Source organism: Hemicordylus capensis, chromosome 4, assembly GCF_027244095.1.
Source record: "Hemicordylus capensis ecotype Gifberg chromosome 4, rHemCap1.1.pri, whole genome shotgun sequence".
NCBI lineage: Eukaryota > Metazoa > Chordata > Lepidosauria > Squamata > Cordylidae > Hemicordylus > Hemicordylus capensis.
The window spans coordinates 74,220,757-74,231,300 of record NC_069660.1 but is presented as its reverse complement, the minus strand read 5'-3'; positions in this window follow the sequence as shown (position 1 = coordinate 74,231,300).

The following is a 10,544-nucleotide window of genomic DNA, read 5'->3' as shown; positions in this document are numbered from 1 at the left end:
TGTGCACACATTCCATTACAAAGGCAGATAGAATGTTGAGCAAATATGTCAACCCCTAGCTCATTTTTATTTTTTAATTTATTTTAAAATTATTATTATTTGAATGGGGAGAGTCTCTGACCTGGTACCAGCCTGCATCCATGCTGACCTCTTTGAACTAAAGCAAAGGGAAGCATGCCTGCAAACATGTAAACTCTCTTGCAACATGGCCACTTACTTTTAGAACCTTCATATTAGCAAATAACATCAGTGATAAGCTAATATTTAGTTTAACTAGCTTTAGTTTAACTAAGGTCCCACTCTGAGGGATGGAAAGGAAGAACTCCCCCACATTAGCCTGGTCTCCTCATAATCATGTACCAGTTTAACTTATCATATTTCACCCTAGAGGCCAGTTGTATAGCTGTGTTAAGAAGGATGAATAATATAATAGTAGGGAAATGGACAGATTTGCCTGAGCAGACACACACAGAGAAAGAGACACATCTTTCTTCCCAGAGGTCAATTCAGCCCCAGCTCAAATAACTATGCTCTTGTTTCTGGAGCATACAGTTGCTTACTAGGTCTGATGGATGTTTGTAGCATATCAGTTTAGTGAAGGGGGAAGACGCGAGAATTCCAACAGCCTGAATCTGTAGCCCCTATGTAACACCCCACTTTCACAGTGAGGCAATTATCACCACAGTTCAGGACTGCATACCATGCTGGAATCTGTGCCTTATGTTGCCTGTTCAGTTTTCACTTTTCTCTTTATTCATCAAGAATATGTAGACCATATCTCCAGGACTACTGCAATGTGCTCTATTTAGGGCTGCCTTTGTATGTAGTTCGGAAATTTAAATTAGTTCAAATGGGGTATCCTGGAGAGACCACATTATGCTTGTTCTCAAACAGTTGCACTGGCTACTGATATTTTTCTGGGCAAAGTACAAAGTGCTGGTTATTACCTAAAGCCCTGAATGGCTTAGGTCCAGGTCACCTGAGGGAATGTCTTTCTCTACAAGATCATCACCGCTCATGGAGATCATCAGGAGGGGCCTGTCTTCGGGTGCCACCAGTTCATCTGGTGGTGACCTGGGATCGGGCATTCTCTGTTGTCGCCCCTAGGTTGTCGAACACGCTCCCCATGGTTATAAGAGGATTGTCTTTGTTGGAAGCCTTCAGCAGAGCCATACATACCCATCTTTTTAGCCTGGCTTTTAATGATATCCAGTTTTAATGTTATCTAGCTTTAATTGTAATTTTCATCTGTTTTTACTTGGTGTGTTTTTAAAATTTTAATTGTTATGCATTTTTTATTTTAGTGTAAACTGCCCTGAGCTACTTTAGGAAGGGCGATATATAAATAAAATAAAATAACTGAGCAGTATAAGTACTGCTATAAACCCATGTTCCTTCATCTCTGGATTTTATAATTTGGCAGTATAGATATTAAATAAATAAATAAATCATCCTACTAAATAAATGTGTACCTTTTCCTGCAAATATGGAATGTTATATTTTGAGAGGATCCTCTCATTTCATTTAAAGGATTTGTTAGCCACCCTCATGGACCCATTATTGAGTTTGAATCCCAAGTTAAGTTTCCCTGTTTCCCCAGTCCATCACATCTCAGACTCCTTGGGATATGCAAACTTAGGACATTACCCAAGATAGTGTTTTGAGGGTGATCAGTGCTCTTAGTCAAACCTCTTGTTCACCCAAAGTCTACATGTTCATAGTACTAATTTCAAGCCAGTGACTGCTGATCCAGTGTCAATACCCACAGCCCAGAGCAAGGAAGGTTGTATGAAGTGCAAAACCAAGATGTCTCTAGGTTGGAGACTGGGGTTGTTGCCAAAGCCGGAGTGGAGAAAATAAGCAGATTGAGATGGCAAGGAAGGAGAAGGAAGCAGAGGTCTTCTCACTCTATGGCCAGGTTCAGATGAAGTACTAAACCAGAGGTCCGTACACCTCTGGTTTTGCTAGCCAAACATCCGAGCCCGGGGAACAAGAGCTAAAAGGGGGAATGGACCTGCAGTTTCCTAACTCTGTATGTCACCTGAGGTTTGAAGTAAGTTATGCCACCGTAAACTGTGTTTTGGTGGTGATTGAGGTATGTCTGATCCAGGGAGCTCAGTTTGCCTTCACAGCAAACCGGAGTTGAGGGAGGAAGCTCCTCCCTCCCTCCAGCTGCTATTGGCTGCATGGGCTGTCCTTCAGGGAAGAAGAAAGCCCGCCGAGCCTCTCTGCAGTCTTGTGTCATGACTGCAGAGAGGATGCTCTCCTGTAGGTCTGAACACAGATGGGAGAGTGCAGGGAGGAGGAGTGCGGAACCACAGGTCCACTGGATCCGCAGTTCTGTATTTCGTCTGAACCAGGCCTATATAAACACTTCATTTCAAGTCAGACCTTCGCTGGTACAACAGCTCAACCTGGAGCAGAATACTTGGGAGCAGACTCTCAGTGGAGCCCCCGAGGTTGAGTTACTGCACCAACAAAGGTCTGACTGGAAATGAACTGTTTATACAGGAGTGGGAAGCTCCACCTCTTCCTGGAGCTAACCCAGGCCTGATCTGAGGACTGCATCCAGACTTGCTTCTTCCTGGGTTCCACATTACCTCTGCTTCTGGGGTCTGAGGATAGAATGGCCATGTGTCCACTTTTGGTCCGGACAGTCTTTTATTTGAGTAGCTGTCCAGATAGTGGTCCAGGATCAGCTCACATGCAGGATTGGCAGCTGCTAAACCTATTGTATATATCAGTGGTATATCCGTTTAAACAGAAGCATTGGACCTGTAGTAGCAGCAAGATTACAGTAGAGGGAGTTTGTAGCTCAAAATCCTGTGTGATCATGTGTTGGGTCAGGAAAAGAGGGAGAATTGCTTTACAATGAAGGCAGTTTGCTTCTTATGCTGGCTACTTAAATCCACAAAAGCAGAAGTAAGGAGGCAACTTGCCTGGGTGGAAGTGTGTGTGTGTTTTGAATCAGGAGGAAGACAGATGGATCTTAAAAATTAGATTTAAAGTAGAAAACACTTAATTTCAAATAGTAGAAGACAGTAGACTATTGAGAATGCAGTGAATGCTTTGTATCAGTCCAAGAAACTTGGCTCTTTCTGCAAAGAAGGATTTTAGAATACTATGTTTAGAATTTCTGCCTGTAATGAAGATGGACACTGAAAAGAGTATGATGACTCTGAGGCATGTTAACTCACAAGTAAATTTATTTTTATTTATTTTATATTTTGTTTAACATATTTTTATAATGCCCAGATTCCATTGGGTTGGTGGGACTTATTCCTAAGTAAATGTACGTAGGAGGACTGCACCCTATATTTGTTTGTTTGTTTCTCATCTATGAACATGGAATATTTTGAATTAGTGGATAATTTTGCTGAGTATCTGCACTGGTTATATTTCTTTCTTCCTTTGTGTCATTTGCTTAGTATGAAGGGTGCTGCAATCAGTAGGTTCCTTCAGTCCAGTCTTTAGTCCATCATTTGTGAGCAGTGTTGAAATAACAATTAGCCAGTGTTGATGGAACAATATGTCATGCACTACTTTAAAAAAAATAGTGAGCCAACTTTTCTTCATAAGCTGGCAGTAGTAATTTGTACTTCTGTTGGTCTAATTTTGCATCTTAATATAAAATTTGAATATGCAAATTTGTGTTATCTTGTCCTTTTTTGGGTGATATGCACCTGGCCACCCTATCCTGGGGGTGATGGAAGGGCGCTTGGGGTTGGAAAGGGGGTTCAGTTGGTAGGTGCTAGAGAGCACCCAAGTCCCCAGGCTCCTTTAGGTGGTTGTCCACAAGAGGAGTGGGCTCTGACTCCTCAGGGGATGTGGTTCCCAGGGGATTCCCATCAGTGCTAGGAAGCCCTGTTCTTCTTCCTGCCTAGAGGAGGCCTCTTCAGGATTCATGTATGATTAGATCCTGACAGCCTAGCAAGATCAACATGAGTTGGAACAGCTACTACATGCTAAAGTAATTATGGTAGCTCCAGACTTCCATAATAAGTAGTTCTTCTTCTGGCTTGCAAATGTAAACATAGTGCTAAAACAGGAAGCACATCAAAGAGCACCTCAGAGTACAGGTACATCTTATTGTGCGGGCTTAGAACTACTGTTGCTGTTTTGGCACAATGTTAAGGTTGCTATATTCTGGCTTTCCAAATCCAGATGCCTAATTTGCATATTATGTAAATTGGCCAGAAAATAGTTTTTGAGCAGAATAGTGACTGCACGTTTTGCACCATAACTCCACTTCTACAAGGGCTAGAGCTTCTTTTAAAAAATGAAAGCTGAAATCCGGGCGAATCTGGGTGGGCTAAGCAATCTAAGTGAGATGCTTAAAATCCAGGTGAAACCCAGAATTTCAGGGGGCATGGCAGCTCTACACACTCTACACAATGTTCACTGCACTGCCTGAGCTGCTCCTGCTAGTCCATATGGACTAACAGAAATGGCATGCTAAGCACATGGATTGTGGGTGACCAGTACTCTAATTCAGAGTAGGGATGTGCAGGAACAGGTTCATGCACTCCATGGAGGTGCAGGGGCCCTTTAAGGGGCAGGGTGGGTGCTCTTACGAACCCTGCTTCTTTCCCCCCACAGGCGCTGTGCCCAAAACCGTTGCTGCTGGGCTGAAGCATACCTCCCTGCAGCCCTGGTGTGCACCCTGCTGGAAGTGGCGTACATTGGCCACTTCCAGTAGAATGCACACTGAGGCTGCAGGGAGGTAAACTACAGCCCCGCAGCAACGGTTTTGGGCACAGCGCCGGCAGGGGCGGAGGGGAAGAGGCAGGGCCGGTAAGAGCACCCTCCCTGCTCCTTACAGGGCCCCCATGCCTCCGAACTGGCTAGAACGCTGGACTTCCAAACCAGTTTGATGCTGCACAAAAGCAGCTCCGAACTGGTTCATGCACATCCTTAATTCAGAGTACTGATGATAACAAAATGCTGTAGGTAGTTGCATGCTCTTTTGATTTGCTTCTTGTGCTTCCTGATTCCGCACTACCATTGCCACTGGGAGATGTATCTGCAAGTGCCCTTGTTTTGGAGGCAAAGATAGAGTTGGCATGAGTGGGAAATGAACTTGAACCAAGTTAATGTTCTGGTCCCAATCCTAATTATTTGGGAAGAGATTACGGTACTTCTGTACATCCATGCCACCATAACTGACAGTACCTCATTGCTTTCATCCTAAACAGGAACTGATCAAACAAGAAGTGTCAGAATGAGAGGCAGGTGTGGAAGAAACTAAGCATGCATCATTCATTTCAGCTGCAAGCTAGGTATCTGCTGCCAAGCAGATGGGCTATGATAATAAGTGGGTGTCATAGGATGATATTCCCTGCAGGATAGACAGGCCATTTCTGGCAAGGACTGTGGTCACATCTCACAAGTTCAAACACATTTGGTCTTCCTTTAAACTAGGATGGGTCACTGTAAATAGCACCAGAAATATTGTAGACAGACCTCTTTTCTACCTTTTGATCAAATCAGACCCCCATGCCTCGGCTTGCCCCAGGAGACATAAAACTGGTACTTGCAAATTAATGTTTTCCTTGTAAGTCACAAAGGAAACTAGGTCAGAAGCAAACATATACGAGGTGCAGCCTTTTGAGCATTACTTACTGCATATCTGAGATTGTGCCTGCTTGTGACATCCATAGCATTTTTCAGAAGGGAAGCTAGCTCTTCAGTCAATTTGTCCTGGATTCAGGAGTTTATCTTTCCTTCATCTGAAGTTACATACTGTCATCTTTCAATTGCATAACAAATTCATTTAACTGCAGTGCAGTTATTTCAAATTCACAGCTGCATATATGAGAGAAATATTCACCAGTCAAGACTTGAGATGTATTCCCTAGATTATTCTGGGCTGACTGTGCCAAGAAAAAAGAGAAATGCAGGCAGCCATGTTGACTATTCGGAATGGAAGCAGTATCACAATAGTGCTTCTATAATGCTCAATAATGTTTTCCATAATATTGGAAACATTATCATAATACCTTTATTGGAGCCAACTGTAAATCATAAAGTAGTGCTGTTTTATTATTTTTAATTTGCCTAATAAAAGGCATAATTGATGATCTTGTTTTGATTGTGTCAAGGAATGTACAATCCAATTTCCTGTACCTAAGTAAAAGTAAGAATTCCCTGTGCCTGAGTAAAGCAAGCTGCCATAGGAAGGCATGCTAGTGGCCCAATTCTCTCACAGTGGGTTTTCGTCAACGAGGCTGTTTCTTTTGTTCGCCATTTCAGTAACAGTATGCATTCTAAGGGATGGTTCTTATTATGATTGGTCCAATGTCAGGGAAACAAAAACCAGAAAACCATGGGAACTGCACACTCAATGGAGTGTCATGTGAACTCAGAATTTGGTGATCTCCGGTTGGCAATGTGCTAAACTGATATTAAGCTGAGATCAACAAGCTGATTTCAAATCTAAAATTACAGATCCATCTCAGCTTAATGTGAGCTTGGTGTGTTGCCAGCTGAAGATTGGAGAGGAGAGCTGAGCTGAACTGAGCTGAGCTGGTCTCGTGGTAGCAAGCATGACTTGTCCCCTAAGCTAAGCAGGGTCTACCCTGGTTGCATATGAATGGGAGAATTGATGTGTGGGCACTCTAAGATATTCCCCTTAGGGGATGGGGCTGCTCTGGGAAGAGCAGAAGGTTCCAAGTTCCCTCTCTGGCATCTCTAAAGATAGGGCTCAGAGAAATTCCTTCCTGCAACCTTGGAGAAGCCGCTGCCAGTCTATGTAGACAATACTGAGCTAGATGGACCTATGGTCTGACTCAGGATATGGCAGCTTCCTATGTTCCTAAGATCTCTGAAAAATCATGAGTTCACATTATATACTCTGCAGGAGTATGCATGCTGCAGGGATCTCTGGTTTTCATTTACCTGACATTAGACTGATCATGAGAACCAGCCCTAACTGTTTATTATGGTACCCATCTCTGCTTGTCTGCCACTAACCATATTGTGCATGCAGGCCAGCAATCCAGGAATAATTTCACAGGGACATACAAAGCGACCTTATATCGAGTCAGACAATTGGTCCATCCAGCTCAGTTGTTCCCAGACTTTGATAGGTAGGATATCCTTCCGGACATATCAGGCAACTGCAAGTACGACATTTTAAAAAGCCTTTGTGCAATGGTGTTTCACTTCAACATTTAAGCAGCAGACAAAAGAGAGACCGGGACAGAGAGAGGCTGGACTACAGGTTCTCTGGAAAATCTTCAGGTACCCCCCAGGCACACAAACCACAATTTGGGAATCACTGATCTAGCTCACTATTGTCTGCCCTGATTGGTAGCAGATCTTCAGGGTTTCAGAGAGGGGTCTTTCCTCATCCTACTGGAAAATTCTGGGGACTCAACCTAGGACCTTCTGCAGACAAAGCATGTGCTCTGTCACTGAGTGATGGCCCCTCCCTATCCTCCTGGCCAGCCCTACTCTTACAAGGTTCTTTCCACTTAACATTTCACAGGGATAGGCTGCAATGCCTCACACACTTATTAGGGGAGTATACCCTGTTGAACATAGTAGGAGTTACTTCTGCATAAATATGCATAGGATCATGCTGTTAATATACTTCTATCCTCACAGTTTTTCCTAATAAATTATAGCACTGGTGTTTTGAAAAGGAGGAGCACAGACCCAAAAGGCAAGGTGATTTGCCCAGGTTGACATCAGAAACCTGTAGCAGAGCATGAATCACGCTCATCTCAGACATCTGATTCTCTGTTTCTTAAGTCAGGAGGTAAGAGAGTAACAAGTGGTCTAGGGCCTGAGAGCCTGTTGCCAGGAGAAACAGACTGATGAAGTTATAAGGGAGAGAGTAGAGGGAGGGGAGGGGAAATTGAAGTTGTGCAGTGGGGGCACTGGGCAGGAAGAGGGGTCTATAGGGATACCAGCAAGCAAAAGAAATGAGAAATGGATATTATGCTACGTATGGGGGAGGTGGGAAGAGGAAACGAATGAGAAATGGGGATCCCAGGAAAGGGAGAACACAAACAACCCTGAGTTTATTTTCTGCTTTCTCTGCAGTAATGTTTTCACCTTGTGCTGTCAGCGAGTTATTACTCAGAGCCTGGCCAGCGATTGGCTGGCTAAAAATGCCTCTCTAATCTCTGGGCTGATCTTTACCCCCCCCCCCCATCTGCTGTGACCTTCCTTCCAATGTACACAGGCTGAGAAAGAAAGAGAAGAACTCGGTATAGTTCCTTGCCAGGGAACTGGCATCCTAAATTATAAGGCAGGCCACACTGCCATCCAGCTGACAGGCACTGGGACCTTGCCTTTCTGGCAGCATCTGATGATCTCTACACCCACTTCAGAAAGGTATGTTGTGGGCAAGCCTAGTGTCCCTTAAGGGCATCCTTATTCTGTCATTTGGGGTTTGTAGAAACATTTAGCCAGGCTGTTCAGGCGGGCAGGTGGTCTATGGCATCACAGTACAATTGTTGGGATGGAGCCAGCCTTGGCAGGGATGTGTGTAGTTTTAGTTTGCTGCCAGTCAATCTGTTATGCTGATCTCTAGGTACGGGTGTTAGGCCTGTAATTTTCCCCTGGGTTGGACTGACATCAGGTGATTGCGGAGAACTGTAACAGAGCATACGGTTCAGTTTCTAATAATTGCAGTGTTGCCGTCATTTCCTTCATCCTCATAGAAGGCACAGACATTCATGGAGCAGAGACAGCACCACTTCATATAAGGATCTGGCTTTAGTTTCCACTGCACAGTCTTTCTTTTAAGTGGTTTCTATCTTCAGCAACTTAAGTTACCTGATATGGCTCCTACTCATGATTTTAGCTTCAAGACCTCTCTCCCAGCAGGGGCAAGGAGAAAAAAATTTTTGTATGCTATCCAGATGGACAGAGGAGCATCGTCATTTATACAAAAGTCTGCAGGCTGGGAATGAGGGTGATGGATGTGTTGTGTCTGTGAGGTCCTGGGTAGTCTTCGGCTGAGATCATATTCAAACTTGTTATCAATGTAACATGCCATACATTTCTTGTGTAGGCTGCAACATGGAGAATGATACATTGATGGCAGTATCTGAATGAAATAATAATGGAATATATCCAGCACAATATAGATGTATAACATAATAATGATTTAGAAGCTCCTTAACTCAGGACTACAATGTCCTGATGCTTCAATGTCCTGTGTGCTGTCTTGAATGCAACTGTGTTTTGGTCTCTCTGATGGGAAACAGAAACACAAAGCTGGCACCATCAGCTGCTCTGTTGCCAAAAGGCACTGACCCATAAGCTTTCAGAATCTATCTGGGTCTTCTCGGTTTTAGCTTTATACCTTTTTACATAGCCAGCTGTTTCTAAGGCAGCCACTCAGGCAACAGCAAACAGATTAGAGGGAAATGGTCATCTTGGGAGAGTGTTTTCCTTAGCCACTATTGGGATAGTCTTCCCAGGATGACTTTGTGGTTATAACTGTATCTCTAATAAATTTTTTCAATCTCTGCTCCACTGTAATGAAAACTCCTCCCTCCAGAATATCAGTGATTTGAAAAAGCATGGAGAATCCCACTTCTAATGTACTTTAACCCTGCAAGACAAGAACATAACCAATCAAACCTGAACTACTCCCTAAGTAACTGTAAGATTAAGCTCTACCTGTATTAAATTCATTTAAGGCTGCTTCAGATATTACAGTGTTAACAGGTGCATGCCATAGGCCCATATTCTGTCCCTGCTAAAACAGTAGTAGTATCTGCAGAGCATACCTCTTCTAAACAAAGTCTACTCTGCAGAAACACACATATCTGGTACATGTTTCCAGAATATACATGAGTATACAGTACATGATCTTTTAAAAAAAAACTTTTGTGTATTATTCTAATAATAATTTGAACTAATATTTCATTAATATTGAAGCTTTATTATGGACTGCTGTAGCCACACATAGGTGAAACTTCAATATTACATAGGTGTGTATGCAACTGTATTTTGTACTTGAAATGTATCATTAGCCTACTCGGGGCCAGAAGGTGAAAGGCAGCAAAATATTTTTAAACCTACAAACTTCAGTTAAAACATGGGAGCAATCAGCTTCCCAATCTGTTGCTGTTCTTTGAGTATCAGGAGATGTCTATATTCTTGCTAGAGGAAAATACCTTTCCAGACAAGACACTGAGGCTATTAACACGAGCGTGCAATACTGGGCTAAAGGAGCCCAGCTCGGTTTTGCATGCTCATGTAAGCCACTGGGATCGCGCCTGATCCCGGTGGCTACACGGTGGCAAGCCCGCCTAAGTAGCCTCCTAGCCTCATTTAATTGATCGTGTGTCTGTGGGGAGGAGATCCCAGCAATGCACCGTGCACTTGCGCAGTGCATTATTTGGGCTCTGCGGGGAGGGGCACCGCATAGCAATGCTTCCCTGCACCTGAGTGGCCAGGCGAGCTGGAGGCGAGGTGCAGGAGGGCTGCCGCTCATCTGAGCAGGCAATCTGCCTGCCAAAGGAAGGGTGAGTGATCATCTGTGGGGAGGGTTGGGCAAACCTGCTCTCCCGGTAGACCTC